Here is a 16,702-nt window from a genome sequence, read left to right on the forward strand (position 1 = left end):
CCCCCCCCCCCCCCCCAGGTACTCAGTCTTTATCACCAATAAGCAATCTAGCTATAACACTAGTACAATCTCCATCCCATGCTCAAGTGCCAATTGTCATGGATCAAGGAGAGCAGAATCACTTTGGCAGTCAACTGTGACACCACAACTTTCTCTATATCATTAGCCAATAGTGGAAAAATAGATACTGTATATGATTTATCAGGTTTACCAGATTCTCAACAATAAGGAACTGGTTTCTGAGCAGAAGCTCCAGAACTGTTGTCTCAGAGAAGCCACCACTATCACTAAAGGAGGTGCTGATAATCTAACAACGTAATATTCCCTACTTTTCCTGAAAGAATAAAAAGGAGGCTGGATCAAAAAAAAGACTCCAACATCTCTAGCACAGTGGTAAGGATGAGGCCTAAACTCCACCAGGAAAAATTAGTATTTATCATGTAGGATCCCATTTTGCGTTCATGGAGGTAGACAGCTTAGAATTTAATAGATACAGGCCACCTCCAGACTAATAAATTTCTGAACAGAAAGCAGTTGACAGAGTCACTTGTATACATGGCAACGTTTGTGACTATGAAAAACAGCAAAATGTGGTTAGCTTTCATCATATGCCACTTGTATATAAAACTCACAATGTAATGTAAGATTATGACAGACAACCTGTCAGTGGTACGTGTTACTTGATTTATTATAATTACTTTATATGACAAAAATGTGCTGGTACTTAAGGTTGTATTGTTTTAAATTGGTAGTGCGCAATGTGTCGAGTTCAGGAACCACTGCATTACACTATTAGGCCCTCGTTCCTTATGAAAAACTAACTCAGGCACCTGTGCTACATTTGAGTAATGCATTGCGACTTATGTCCCACCTATACCTGTTTGTTCTTAGGACAAAATGTACTAGTATTCCACCTACCACGACATACTTACATTTTTGTTTATTTTCTTTCTTTTTTTTAAAATCAATTTTAGTTCAAAAGCAATTTCACCGCTGGGGAAGGATACAAGGTATGCATAAAATAAAAATCCTGCTGCTAAAACAGATAAAATGTGGTATCTACTCCTTTGCTACCACTTAAGAGACTTTGTCTCACCCATTAAGAAAACAGCCACCTTGAGTCTTTCAGGTCCCAGGGACAAGTGCAAAGTGGTATCTAAATACAATTTCTTGTCTTCTTCTAATGACCTTCCTCAGTACTCTGGAGGGCCTGCAGAAGACTTCCTGCTCTCACCTTGCTCCGAGGTACTTCATCTTCATCCAGATGGATCCTTGAACTAAATTAGGTACTTGGGGTGGACAACACAAGTTCTACCTGTGGTTACTGAAACTATAAGCAAAAATTCAAGGAAATACACAGAAGAAAACATCACCCTTTCACGTGCCCCGCTAAAGGGGTTATGATCAGATGCAAGAACTTGGTGTTACGGACCTAGAAGCTGGAGTTCAAATACGATTCCAACCAAAACATAATTTTGCACATTCTTCTGACTGTCACGGCAACTGACGATAGATAGTCATTGACCTTCCCATAATGATAGTGGTCTTTTTCCACTATAGTCTACAATAGTCTCCTTCCCCTGCCTGATCTGCTACTGTGCTTCCTGCTCCCCGCCCTGTCACAATGTTCCCTGCTCCCTCCCAGATCCGCTGCATGCCACACAGAGGCTCCCTCACCCACATCTTGGCCACCCCCTGATCTACAAGATGATTTCAAGCGCTCTTCAAACCATTTGTCAACAATGAATCATATAAGAAAAAGGAAGGGATACAAATCACTATGATCAGCCTGATTAGATTTTTGTTTAGCATTAAAAAAACAAAAATACTACTACTACAAAAACATAATGAACTTGGCCAGTCTAGTCATGTAGAGGTTAAGGGAAAAAATAAAAAAAAACACATGTTCTTGGTTGTACGGATTCCAGTTTCCCCTCCTTAACTTTGGAAGAAGCTTTAAAAAAAGTAGAAAAAAAATTACTGATTCAAGTTTAGCTTTCCCAAGAGCTTTTCTTAACTACACTGCTACTTGCACAACCTGTGAAATGGTATATTCATATAGAAAGATGCAAACAAGCAACTCTACTCCCATAAAAACATGACTGTCCACGCACATGCATTTTGTTATTTTGTATATGGCTGGATACCACTACTTCAAAAGCTAAGCTAATAGGTCACAGGGGGAAAAAAAAGCCACTTGGGAGAACACTCAAGCCACCCACTTTTCTAAATCCGAATCCATTTTGAACCTTATGAGTTTTGCAAGTCACTCCTACTGAGTCAGAAATCCCGCACCCTACACGCAGTCAGGGATTTAGCCCTACTTCATTACCATGCCTAGCAAGGATGCGAGATGCCAGAACCTGCCCTCTGGGGCTGGGCTCCGATTTCTTACATCAAGCAAATCAGAGTTGCCTATCTGTGAAATAGCCAGGATCACAACCCCAGCAACTGGATTCCTTGCCAGGCAAACCCGCTCGTGACACTGCCTCTCAGTTTCTCTGCCAAGTCTATTTTGGTTGGTGGCCTCCTCAGGCCTCCTGAAAGTCACTCCGGGCCCCTCCTGCACCCCAAGTTGGGGCCGGTATGTGAGCAGAGCCTCACGGCAGCGACCCCAGGACTCAGCAGGAGGACAGGGCTCAGTCAACCTGGACAGGGAGCTGCACCCAGCTTGCGGTGCCGCCCCAGCCCGGCTGACACCGGAAGGGCAGATCCGCCGCCCTCGCTCCGGGCCCGGCCTGCGAGAGGTGCCGCACTAACAAAGGAGGAGCTTTCATTTTCACCTTCCCACTCCTCCCGCTGAGGGGACCCGGGCCTGACGTGAACAGGACGGGGACGGGTGTGGGCATCTCCCCTCCGGCCTGCGCAGCACCCGCCCCACCCCCACCCCTCAACCGGGCCCATATTCTCCAAGGAGTTTTACGCCCCAAGCGCAGTGTAACCCAGGCGGAGCCGCCAGGCCCTACACAAACACCGCAGTGACCCCGGCCGGCATGAGGAAAAGAGAAGAGGACGGGGAGACAAAGCACCGCCGCGTCCCCAAGTCCCGTACCTTACCTCCCCCCGCCCCTCGGAGCCTTCCCAGCTGTAGCGCGGGCCCCGCCGCCGCGCCGGAAGTGCCTGCCGAGCAGGAAGCAGCGGCCGCAGTTACCACACACCAGGCGTTGCCCGGAACTCGCCGGCTGCTGCGCGGGCTCCTGGGAACTGTAGTGACGCGCCACGGGACTACACGCCCCATCATGCCGCGCGCGCGGCGGGGCGGGGGAAGGAAGAGGAAAGGGGCGGGGCTGAAAGAGAAGGCGGAGAAGGAGCGACCAATGGGCGCGCGAGCCCCGAGGAGGGGGCGTGGCCCCGAGAGGGGTTGGGGAGGTGTGAGGCGAGGCAGGCGTTGGCGGCCGCAGTCGAATCAGCCCCCAAGGAGGTCCATGAGTCGCGGCCAGCGCGCAGGGAGCGACCAGAGCCGAGCAGCCGCGGAGCCGCACGCAGCCCAGCCCAGCCCAGCCCAGCCGCTCCGCTCTGGGTGAGTGAGGGAGTGCATGTGTCCCACCCCGCTCGGCGATGCTCATTATTATTATTATTATTATTATTATTATTATTATTATTATTATTTTTATTAATTTGTTGCTTTTCCCCAATTTGGGGGTTGTTTGCCGTATTTATTTATTTATTTTGGCACCTTGCCCCCGTGCCTTTAGCCTGAAGGTGTTATTCAAAAGTCCCCCTTGGGCTCTCCTGGAGCAGTGGAGATATGCTGTGCGGTGACTTGACGATCCACACCCACCTCCCCCTGCCCGAGCCCGGGGAGAGAAATCCCTGCCTCTGGGTCCGACCCAGCTTATTTCTCAACCCCTTCGCTGAGCAACCCACCCGAGCCCTCCCGTTAAAATGCTTTTTGTCTTCCCAGCCTAATAATCTGGTTTTGCAGAAGCTCTTTCCACACTCCCGGTCGCTGTTTAAGATCTTGGGCTGGTTTTTCTGTTCCCCTGCTTCATTGTGATTTGTAATCCAGCGCCTTGTTTGACAGCGGTTGGGGCTGCGTTAGCATCTGCCCTAGAAAATCCATTGTAAAGATTCAAGAAGTTTTAAAAACTGCGGGAAATCAAAGGGGTGTCTCTAAAAGGCAGCTCTTTCATGTGTAAGGTGCAGCAAGGGAAAGGGAGCAGTAACATCTCTCCGGGAAGCCGGTGAGGTTATTGTTGAACAGACATAATAAAATATCATTTCCGAGACTTGTGCCATTTTCCTTCTTCAATCTGAAAGCGTGTGACAGCATCCCATTAAAGTGTCTTGCTCATTTATTATATGCTGTAGGTTGTATCTTGTGGTTCGGTAAACCGTGTGACACGCAATATTTGAAATCAGCCTCTTTGAAAGTTTCACATCTTGACAGCTTAATAAAATGAATCCCTGGCAACATATATTTCTAAGCCTACTCATATGATAATTCCCCCCGGGGCTTAAAAAAAACAGAGAAAAACTAAGTTTTATTTCAGACTGTCCTTATGAATAAAAATCAAGATACTCTAATAATTGTGTACAGCTCATTGAGGTCTTTAAATACAATACGCTGTTAACTTAAAAATATTCTTACTACTTTAAGTTCATCAAGCTGCAGGCAGTGGTACTGTGTCTTATCTACAAAGAGCAAATTAGGCTTTATTCTGGAAAGCTTTAGAACTTGAAGCTTTAAATAGTATCTAAAATCAAGAAATATTTTTTAAATGAATTAGATTTCAGAATCCCATTGCATCTCTTTCATTTTAATTACATAAATGTAAAAACAGAAAGTTTTAAAAATGTACTGTATATTGTATGATACCTAATATATTAATACTTCCTATGTGTTCGGAGACACATGCATAAGAGGTGCCACCAGCTGAATGAATAGGTAAATGATTAAGCTTATCAACCAGTGGTTATAATTTTCTCACAAAGAGTATCATAATAAAAAGCCATATATACCTTTGTGGCATCTGCCTCTGTAGTGTGGGAACAGAAACCCCAAACATAGGGGACAGCAATACAGTGTGGAACCGTTCAGCACATGTAACGACATTAGTAATTCAATGCAAAAGAAGGCAAGAACACTAGGGAAGACATCTGGAATGTTGTGCTCCATTGGAAAAATATGTATTTCATTCCTCTTTCTTTTGTTTTAATCTATTCTTGTGTGATTCATTAAATACCCAATAATGCACGTCCCTTGTTATCAGTGGAGAACACCTAGAATTTGTGTAACGTTTGTAAATTTTAATGCATTTCACTAATTGCTGTTGGCTTTGCTACTTTAAGACTTTTGTTTGAATAATCTTTGCATACTCTGTAGCTGAATCTGGTAAAGAATTAAGCTACTATCATTGAATAGAAGTGTGCACATGTCCCCTCTTCTGTGAAACAATCCATAAAATGGGTCAGGGTAGATGTATGTTATATCAAAATATTATTAAATAGCTGACATCTCCCCCAAATTCTTTAACCCTAAATGTGGCTTCCTCATACTGGAGTCTTTAGTTACAGCTTAATACAAATTTTCTTCCTGTATTTCATCCTGCTTTTTCAAAACTGCTTTAAGTTGGTTGTGTTGGTTTCAGGGGGAAGTGGGGAAATTTTTTTTAAGTTACTATAAATAACGGTCTTTAATTACTTTATAATGCAAATCTTAAAATATAATTAAGGCACAGTAGATGTATGCTTTCATAGTGTAAGTCAAAGCATTGATAGGTGTTTGATAATATAAGGCACAGCAACTTCTACTTTGTTCTCATGGAACTGCATAAAAGAAGCAAATTTTGAGGTAAATGTTTGGAAAGCTTCATTCAAACTGGCCCAGTTTAAGAAGTGACAGCTCATAGTTGAGTGAATGACAGCCATGTGATTTGCACCTTGCCCGCTCCCCACACACAAACTTGTCCTCTTCTCTTTTCCACTAAGGAAATGAGAGATGACCCAACTGGTAATTTTTGCTTCTTTTTTTACAGAGTCAAGTCTTACCTCTAGCAGCATCCTAGCTCTAAAATAAATGTAATGGTGAGGGCAAGTGAAAAGTATGGCTTGTTCAGGCTCAGTAAATTGCAAGTGAGAGTTGTAGTCTTTGCCCTTCCTCCCCCTTTCCTCTATTTTCAGTGTTAATGATAGGGGGTAAGACCAGAACATAAGCACTATCCATATTAAACGTCCATCTCACCCAGTCGCTTGTCTCCCATAGTGGCAAACAGTGGATGCTTTAGAGCAGTGATTGTTAAGCAGATGACATTCAATACCGACAAATGCAAGGTGCTCCAGCTTGGGGGGAAAAAAACCCCACAGCGCGCCTATAGGCTCGGCAGTGCTATGCTCGCTAGCACTGTGACCGAAAGAGACTTGGGGGTCATGATTTACCACAAAATGAACATAAGCCATCAATGCGATGTCACAGCTGGTAAAGCAAACCAAACTCTGGCTTGTATCCATAGATGCTTCTCAAGTAAATCTCAGGATGTCATCCTCCTGCTGTACTTGGCCTTGGTGAGGCTGCAGCTGGAGTACTACATCCAATTCTGGACTCCACATTTCAAGAAGGTTGTGGAGAAGCTTGAGCGAGTCCAGAGGAGAGTCATGCGCATGATCAGAGGACAAGAGGACAGGCCTTATAAAAAAAAGGCTGAGAGCCATGGGACTCTTCAGCCTGGAAAAGCGCAGGCTCACAGGTGACCTGGTGGCAGCCTATAAACACATCGGGGTGTTAATCAGGATCTGGGGGAACGCCTGTTCACTAGAGTACCCCAAGGGATGGCAAGGTCCAATGGTCATGAACTCCAAGACCGTTTTAGGCTGGACATCAGGAAAAACTTCTTTACTGCCTCAGTCCCCAAGGCCTGGAATAGATTCCCTTCAGAGGTGGAGGGAATCTACTCCAGACTCTTAAGAAATGTTTGGATGCTTATCTGCTGGGATCCTTTGATCCTAGCTGACTTCCTGTCCCTTCTAGCCCTACTGTCTATGAAGCACCCTGGGGTGCCTTGAGATCCTTTCAAGTGTGCTACAATGCGCCATGCAATATTAGCACAGATAGGTGTGTAAGCATGATTTGCAAGATAAACCAAGAGATTTCAGATAGGAATTCATAGTTTTAAAACAATTCTGACCTGTTGTCTGAGTCTTTTTGAGTTCTTTGCAACAGAAGTGCTCTATTATTTTTCTGTAGTCAAAACATGAGTGAAAATTAAGAGCTGGCTTTTTCTGAGAGATGCCTTTAATCTAATGAGGGTGCCTGGGGGTTGAGAACCGCTGGTTTAGAGAGAGAGTATGAGAAACTGGGAATGTGCCCAGTCAGGCCCCCTCAGTTCTTAAAAATGATATGAAGAGGATCAGAATTACAAATCTGACTCAAGGTGGCTTTAAGCCATTGGTTCCACAAATCAAGGCAGAGTCCAAAATCTTCTATAAGATGAAGCTGGTTTTAGAGGTCTTATTCTCATTTCACTCTTACATAAGCCCAGTAATATCTCCCTTGAAGCCTGTGGAGGTACACTAACAATGGGAAGAAAAAATCAACTGGTGTTAATGACAGCTTTTCCAGTTAATTTGTCAGGCTTCAATAAGTAATATCTGCACTTTATTAGTATGAAGTAGCAAATATATCGAGTGCACAGGTTTTGAATGCCTCATGCAACACTGGAGGCAGGAAGGGAAACCCCAGAACTTTTATTTGGAGGGAAAAGGTTATTTTATATCTTACCTTTTGGCTACACTTTTAAACCGATGTTCAAAATCTGTATCTTTGATCACCCAAGGGATATGCTTCAGTACGCATTATAGATGAATGGAAATATAGACATGCAAGCTTTTGTTAAAAAAAAATTATGTAAATGTTTTGTAAGGTGAAATCAGCATAGTGTAATCTATTTTCACTTAAAATCAATTTAGGGAAGTCTGATTGTATAATGCCTGAGCAGTAAGAAGGGAGGAAATGCTCTTTCATATGGAATGGATACATTAGTTGTAGAAGTTTTGTCCAATAATCTCTTGTATTCTAATTTTTGTGCCCACAAATGTTATGAGTAAGCAAGTTTTGCTTTGTCATCTGGGAAGGAGGCATTTTAAATTGTGTTACAATCTTCACGTGGCTTCTTCAGAGAGAGCATGGCACAGGCAGTTAAAAGACTTATCTCAGGAGACCAAGGATGTCTATGGCAGAGGTGGGATCAGAACCCATTTTTGTATCTTGACCACAAGTTGATTCTAGACTCCAATGACCCCATCCGTATCTCCATATACACCTGCGGATTGAGGTTAAGTCAGCTTCATCCTGTTTTGTGAACGCTTTGTACATTTTCACAAATGGAAATACCTGCTGAGGCATACATGATGTTGGGAAACAGCCCATCTGCTCTCATGAAGCCTATGTCATTTATTGTTCCTATGACTTGTCAAAATTCTGCTTAACAGAGTGCTCCTTTCCTGAACAAATATTTTCCTGTAGGACTGTCCTGCAAGACCTAATGCCAGAAAATGTTTCTCTGTGTCAAGTGCCTCTTCTAAGGATCTTAGCCTCCTCCTACCCTGTTGAAGTTCATCATTTTTCAAAGTTGGGCCTTCCATTGCCACCCTATCTTGGTTACAAATACACATGCTCACCAACTGTAGCATTGTGCCACTGATGTTAGAGACAAGATGTTTATTGTAATGCCTTTATTTTCAAATCGGTAGTAGTAAAATGTATTGAAAATTAGTGTCTAGTCTTACTTTGGTTTATTTTTAGCTATTTAATTATTTAACTCCTTCAGCCTTTCCTTCTTGATTTAATTTTGATGGGCTTGGGAAATTTTACCAATACTTTGCTTACCTATTTTATTTGTAGCATCACAACTGTTTTGTTCCTGAGCAACCAAAGTACTATAGAAAATTTGAAATTTTGAGAAGAAATTGCTCCTCGTTTGTATAGAGCCTCTGGCATGTTTGAAGACATTAGTTGCAAAAAAAGGGAGCATTTGACAATCCATGTACTTTGTAGACAGTGTATACTGGGTTACTTCATAACAGCACACTTGGAAAATAAAATTTGCCTTGTGCCTGTCTTAACAGGTTAGGAGATCTTCATCTCCAAAGTCCAGACCTTGATGTATATGGATATAAATCTAACACAGTATCTAAGTGTGTATCTTTATTTAGATAATGAAAAATCTATTTGAGAATTCTTGCTTTATTTTATATGGTGAAAGAAATATTGAGCAACCGCCTTACTACTTGAACACCATCCATCCTCTGCACTGAATCAGGCAAGAGTGTTGTTGGAAAAATAAGGTGAGCTCACAGAATTAAAGCTGGGATAAAATTCCCTGGTGAGGGGCAAATTAAGATAGAACTAAGAGCTAATATTTCAGTGTTTGACCTTGTAACCTTAATGCTTTGTTTTTCAACATAAAAAATCACATGGGCAAGAAAAATAGGAGGTTTGGGGTTTTTTTTGTGGTGTGGGTTTTTTCTAATAGACAAAACCAAAACCATTTTAATAAATACTAGTAGCAATAAATGTAACATTTTATACCCTGTAGGAGTGAACATTTAAAAGAACAAATATAAAATGGTAGAGATATAACTTACCAGCCACACCAATTGTATTAAGGGGTTTGTTGAACTGCTTCTCTACTGTAAATATAGTAATTAGTCAAGCACTTTGGCTCAAACAGGGAATATTTAGAAATGAGAATATACATTTTTTTGGAAGAAAGTTCTCCCAAAGAATTTCAAGCATACCTAGGGAGTAACGCAAACTACTTTAAAAATACAAAAGGACTGTATTAGCATTGCTGTAGGAAACACAACTTACACTTTCAAAGAAGTCCGGATATAAAGGAGGAATGCTTTTCTTTTAATTTTTCAGACACCAAGTTCTACCTCCTAACATGGTCATCTGATATTATATTAACTATAAATCCAGCTAATAAGATAGCCCATACAATTTGTACTCCAATGATTGACTTATTCTAGCTGTGCTCTAATCAATAAAGCAATGCCTCAAAACCACAAGCTTCATTTTGTTTCTGTTGGATTAGAGTCTGTCTTGCACACAAACACAGTCTTTTTAACCTCCACTTATGTTCTTTACTGGGTTCTAGACTATATCAAAGCAGTCACTCATAACAAAAGTTGTCTGGTCACTTCGCATTCAAAGTAGCCGGTCATAGTACATGGCAAAATGGCCATTACCTGTCATCACAGGGCTATGCAATAGCTGTGGTGTTCTTACGTGCCTGTTTTCAAAACACTGTCTGCATACAGACAATCGTTTCCACCAGAAGATATTTCTTCTGTTAGAAATATAACCTGGGTACAGACGTCCTCCTGCCCTATAGTTGGACAGCATCAGAGGCAAGTTCTTGAGCCAGGGAGCACTAGAAGGCCACCACTACCCTTGGGGGAGCTCAGCTGACCACCTGTAGCTGCCACGGAGAACCGGGGAGGGTTTCTACCCTGGAATAATTTCCCCGTCCTCCCCATCCAACCAATCAGCTGGATGGTCATTCTCTCATGGGAGGCCTCCTAATTCTCCCCTGCAGAAGACTAGCCCCACTCCTTGCTCTCCTCTGGCGTGCCCTGGAAGATTGCCAAGAGAGGAAGTAGTTTCTTCAGCAGCCCTTCTGAAGGGGCACAGGCAGCTTGCCTCACCCCACACTGCTCCAGTGACTTAAAAGTAAGAGGGAGCTGACTTGGAGCAGAGAGAGCTCTGGGAGAACCGATAGCAGAGCAGAGTAGGATGAGTAGCAGGCTTTTCACTGTGGATGCAGAGCAGCCTGCCTTGCTCTGTACTGCTCCAGGTCAACTGGGCAGTGGGGGCAGGAAGGGGAAGCTGGAGAGGCTAGAAGGCAGGCATGCAGAAGCTTTCCCCAAACCTGGCTCCTGGCTTCCTCTGGCTTTTAAATCACCATCCCCACCACCTAGCTGAGCAACAAGGGGAAAGTGAGGGGAAGCCAGCATAGCTAAGAAGCTTGCAAAACCAGCTTCTGCCTATGTTGCTTTTCAGTCACCAGTCCTGCCACTCAGCTGAACAGTGGTGAGGCAAGAGGAAGTAGGCATGGCGTAGTGCTCCCTGTACATGGCTCCAATGTCTGAGAGTGGAGTAGAAGGAGCTACATGGCAAAGCCTCTAGCCATTTCTTACACTGCAAACCACAGAGTAAGAAGCAAGCAGGGAACAGCTGACACCTTCTCTTTCCCTTCTCTTGGTTTCTGGGATGGGGTGGGAACAGCTGCCCCCCATGCCTTCTCCAGAACAGGGACCCTGGTCCCAGTAGTTCCTTGGCTCCCTGCCCCCTGGTAGGTAATAGGAGCTATGGGAAGGGTGAAAGTGTGAAGACATTCAGAAACTCTCCTGGGAGCAATTTAACCTTGGTTGGTTTGAGGTTATTTTTCTCTAGGGGTGGCCATTGTTGTTCTAGAAAACAAAGCTTGAATGTCTCCATTCTTTGGGTTTCTACTGGGAGAACAGCAGTTCTCCTGGTAGAAACTGAACATTTGTACATGACCACTTAGTGATTCTGCCTAACTTCAGTCAGAGACTTTGAGAGTGTGTATAAGGACTTTGATCCCCCTACCCTCCATGGTTAGGTGATTACATTCTCAACTTTTGTGTCACCATTGTATTGAATATACATCATGAATAAAAATCTATGAAAGCTGCTGAATGTAGCTAACATTATAGTGCATCTGAACTTAGATTTGTATTTCTGCGTTCTTGAATTGCTCCAAGAGTGCAAAGCTTTTGGATAGTCTTTGTATGGACAAAAGTCTCTCTTCATTTAGAGTCAGTGCAAGATCATCTGTACGGTAATCTATTCAATATTAGGTTGGGTTTTGTTTGGGGGGGAAGGGGGGGTTAGTTAACTAAATGTGACCTCCTAACTTTCAAGTGGTGTGCTGGCCTAGAAATAATAAAGTAATATTTTTCAAGTTTTAATTTCTCTAAAGGCATAGACACATACAACCTGCTGCAGATGAGAATTTAGGTTACAAGAACATTTAAAAATTATGATCAGACTTCAGTTTTATCTCAATACTTTAATATGGGGGGTGTATCTTATGATTATACTGTACTTTATTCAGGTAGCTGTTCATTTTAATGTACTATTTATCACTATTACTTGCTGAACAAGAATTTAGAATAATTGAACTTCAAATGTTTTGCAATGCAGATCCCTTATGTGAAACAGAATTTCTTAGTTGTACAAATGTCAGCTTTCCTTTTCTGTGATTGGCCATTACAATATAGCTTGAAGGAGCTTCAGTTCCCTGTTTTATCCACTGTCTTCTCCTGGCTTGAATCTGTATACAAGTGTACCCTTTTGTGTTACCTTATCCCACCTAGAGGAAAGAACTTTAACTCTCATCAGCATGCCATTATTCAGTGACAAAGGACTGAAATCTCCATTGTGATACAAATGGAGGTGCTTGCTCGGGCACAGCCAGTTCTTCAGCTGCTCTGGCATTATATATAACTTGCCTTACACTTTACATGAATACAGGTGTTAATTCCTGCCTGCTCCTGCATGGCTGCACACACCACACAGCTTAGAGGGAACACTGTTCAGGAGTGAGATAGTTAATGCCCAAATAAGAAAAGTCTCTGCCTCTAAATCGGCTCCACGTTGATTTTTTCTTTTTTGACTGAACATGATTTCCTTTAAAGTCTTGAGATGCACGTCTCTGAATCACCCTTAAGACATCTTTTGAATTGCTTCCTATTACAAAACTAAGACTTCTGTACTTCCATTTTGTGTTTCTTTTGTTATTGTATTGAAGAGCATCTTCTAGTTGCCTCAATTTGTATGTATGTGGACCCTATTGTGGCAGTATTCCTTACACAGTTTTTTTCAGTGAGGACCTCAGAGGCATTATACTAACTACAACTTATATATTTTTAATTGGTTCAATAAATCTACTTTCCTAGAAAGCTTTTCTTTCCATGTCCACATTAAAGCAGTTATTGGAGCATTTAATTGTTGTGTACTTCGCATAGCAATTTGAGATCACTGAAGCAGTTCATGGTGGGGGGGAGGTACTCCCTGAAACATATTCAGTCCTCCATATGAAAGCATCCTCTACAGTTTCCCCCAACTATTTATAAATATTAATCAATCAAAACCCAAGGCAGGCTGAGTAACTTACTGTAATAGCAAATCTTCAACGTGAGATCCCATTGCTCTAAATGAAAGATGCATAGTATTCTATGAAAATAATGCTAAGAACTTATATAGCCAAGATATTCGTTGCCTGAGAAGTTCTGTGATAAATGGCTTGGGAAAATCCAAGATATTTTTGCTGTAAATAGGCTAGTTTATTGACATGTTCATTTCAAATGGAAGGAATTGGAGTAGTTGGGGAAGAATACAGAGGACAGAACAGCAAGGGAGGAATTGTAGAAGAGTACAAGAAAGGGAGGAAGGAAAAGGAATGAATAAACTCTAAAATGGAGGAATGGCTTTGAGTCATCAGTCAGCATGCATATAATCACCAAGCCATGCAATAGCATCTTCAGTGCCCATGAGCACGGCCTGTACTCCACCACTGAACTTAGAGGGCAGTTATCAACAATATGCAGCTTAATGTGTTTTGCCATTGGTAGGCAATGGATCAGTGTTCATGTTGTGTCAAGCACCAGTACTTGGTCCATACCAGGGAAACTAAATATCCTCCTAGTGAACTGAATTCTGAGAACTTTGAGGAATCCTGGTGTTACTGCTACCAACCGCCCAGACGTCTTTCAGTCCTATGGCTTTCAGGCCATTGGGCCTGCACTCCAAATTTTTGATGAGTAGAGATGAGCACATCCCTAAATTCCATTCATTCAAAAGACAGCAAGTGGGGGCAGCAGAGATATGCCAAAGGGAAAAGTTCAGCCAGATCCAAGAGGTGCTGAGCAATATCTCTCAAATACTAAAGAGCAATAACATAGTGATAGATGTGTCTTTTTAAAGCAGGTGGTAGGAAGCCTGTGCTAGTTTTCAAAGTGTAGTTGGTATGTTCACTGACCAGAAATACCTTTATTGATATTGAGGTAAGGAGTTCCACAGCTTTTGAGTTAAAACTCTGAACTTCCGGAAGTTTGATGTAACTGTTTTAGAAGCACTTAGCTGAATGGAGATCTGTGATAGAGGATCTGGGTAGGACTTTGTCCCTGTATACGTGGTAAAAAGTAAGAGCTTCAGGTATGCATAAGTTGAGGGATCCAGTATCCCTCATTTAGCACAGTCCCAGGTGTCTCCTTTGGTACTGATTAGCCTGACCACAAAATGCACCAACTCAGCTGAATCTCTCTATCTCCTGTTCTCTGCATGTCCAATACATACATTAGCAGGGAAGCTGAAGGTTGAACAGACAGTGGGATGATATAGGGACTGGCATAATGTCATTAAGAATGTTTTGGGGCTATTATTTTTGTTCTTATTTAAGGAAGAGTAGAGAAGGAATAGGAGGGGTGCATAGGGAAGGATTGTCCAGCAATTAGGATCTGTGACTTGGGTCATCTGGGTCAGTTCACTGTTCTTGGCAGACTTCCTTTGTGATTTCGGACAAAGTTGCTGCTGCTGTGTCTAATCACCAGAATTACCATACATGGCAACAGCAAACTCAGAGTTGCTATGCTGTGGGTGCGTCTGCACGAGATGCTATGTTGCTGTAGCAGGCATGAACTAGGATGCCACTAGTATGGCACCGTAGCTCATTGCTACTGTGCAGTAGGGTTGGAAATGACCTGTGCAGTGTCGGGACTGCGCAGTACTGGTGGTTACTGCGGAGTCATTTAGTACTTGCTAAGCATTCATAATAATCACAATCGCACCTCACCCCACACCACCACTCTCACCCAGGCGCACACCAGCTCAGCCCTCCTGCGTGTGTTCCATGTCCTAATAAGTTGAGAGCAGACATGGGAAGGTGGTGGGTTTGTGCCAACTAAAGGAAGGAGCGGGGCAAAAGACTGGAGATACAAAATCCCAATGTTGGATCTGGGTCCTCTGTACTCATCCAACTGTAGAACAGGAAGCTTGGACGGGGTGAAGAAGTCAGCTATTGGTATCAATGCAGTGTTCTGAGAGAGACAGCTTGAGACATGTGAACTGCCCCGTTCATGCCAAAGGGTTTCATCATCCTCCTTCCTCCGTGTCAGTGCTTCTGAACCTGTGATGAACATCAGGCACCCTCACCTACTTGCAGTACTGCATGCTTGACAGAGGCTCCAAGCATGCTTGTTCTCTGCTCCTTGCAGGGAAGAGAAGGGCTTTCCCTGGACAGGAGCTCAAATCCTCAGAGAGCACCTGATTACAGTGCTGGGGTCCTCTGTCCTTCCTGTGGTACATACATGGTAGGTACAAGTGGGTAGGGCTTGTGCCCTGGCTCACACAAAGGCAGCATAGTCAGTCATATACTACTAGAACTTTCTTTTACCCAGAAAGGGGTGGGGGGGGCATTTTAACTGTAGCAAAGCTGGCATTCAGCTATAATAAATTAACAGCATTTTCTCAGATCTGTGTGGCAGATTCCATCTGCTTTGCCTTTCGTGTGTGAACTGAAGTCCCATGCAGGGAAAGCAGAATATTGGATTCAAGCTCTGCTGTGTCTATGTGAAAAGAGGTTAAAACAAAGAGTTCAGTCTATGGAAGAATAATCGAAGATGGTAAGAGAGAGAAAAACTAAGAGTGAATAATATTCATATAAACAAAGGCATCAAAGTAAAATTTTGAAGTTGCAGCTGGCGTGCTATGGTATGATGCAGGGGACAGTGGATATGGACAGGTAATCATTTCCAGTGCTGCAATTTTTGGGGAGATCTGAAGTGTTGGAAATCCTTGCAAAAGAGGGAGTACATAGGCATTCCAGCCTGAAGCTGCCCCATCACCTCTGTGGGCAAACCGGTGGTGAGCTGTCTGTCCTGACTGCTGCCCTGGATCCTTGATGGTCTCAGGGAAACGCTTGCTGTGCCTTCCACAGTCCAGGGTGACCCAGAACTGTGAAAGCTGTGTGCTGTAGCAACAACTCAACTCCTCAAGAAGAGCAGCATAGAAATAATGTCTTTGCACATGTTCTATGTGCTCTCTTTTTGTGGTAGAAGAAAGGTGTTTTTCCCAGCACAAATGTTAGGCTTGTCTATGGCCAATGTGAGTGGAGAAAGAAGTGCTAAAGATACCAATATGGAATGAACTGAAACCTCATTTGCTTTCAAAAACTTATTTTGGACTTCATGTACTACAGCAGGGGTGGGCAATTATTTCAGCTGGAGAGCCGCTTAATGAGTTTTGGTGAGCTGTGGAGAGCCACAAGGGTAGTCCTGCCCCTTGGCAGCTGCCCTGCCCCTGATTGCAATCTTGGGGCTGGAAGTCCTGCCCCCTAACCTCTGACCTTTGCTACTGGAGGTCCCTCCCTTTGCCCCAGAAGTACACCTTTTGGGAAGGGAGATTGCCACCTTAGAACTGGAGAGAAAAACAAATAATATACTAAAAATCAAAGAGCCACAATAACATAATTCATTTTAATTTAAAAATATATATATTTTTCCTGATTTGTGTATGTTTGCCGTGTATATAGAGGTGATTGCTCATAGTTGTTAGGGGCTGGAAGGGAACTTACAGATCATTGGGTCCAGCCCCCCCTGCACATGGGCAGGAAAGATTGTTGGGATCAGATGACCCTAGCAAGATGGGCATCAAGATGTACCACCTCTAAGGGGGAGC

The 16,702-nt window shown here is 43.1% G+C and overlaps 1 protein-coding gene across 1 annotated transcript in view; it reads right to left on the reverse strand.

Annotated features, from left to right (window-relative positions):
• Window positions 1-3,076, reverse strand: part of PDCD10 (programmed cell death 10) — a 37,091-nt gene extending 34,015 nt beyond the window's left edge. The window contains exon 1 of the mRNA XM_019503248.1: window positions 3,058-3,076. The gene's annotated coding sequence lies outside the window, so the exon portion shown is untranslated. The remainder of the gene's footprint in view (window positions 1-3,057) is intronic.
• Between the last annotated feature and the right edge of the window lie 13,626 nt (window positions 3,077-16,702).

Source organism: Gavialis gangeticus, unplaced genomic scaffold (genome assembly GCF_001723915.1).
Source record: "Gavialis gangeticus isolate Ggan-Ray unplaced genomic scaffold, GavGan_comp1, whole genome shotgun sequence".
Taxonomy (NCBI): Eukaryota; Metazoa; Chordata; order Crocodylia; family Gavialidae; genus Gavialis; species Gavialis gangeticus.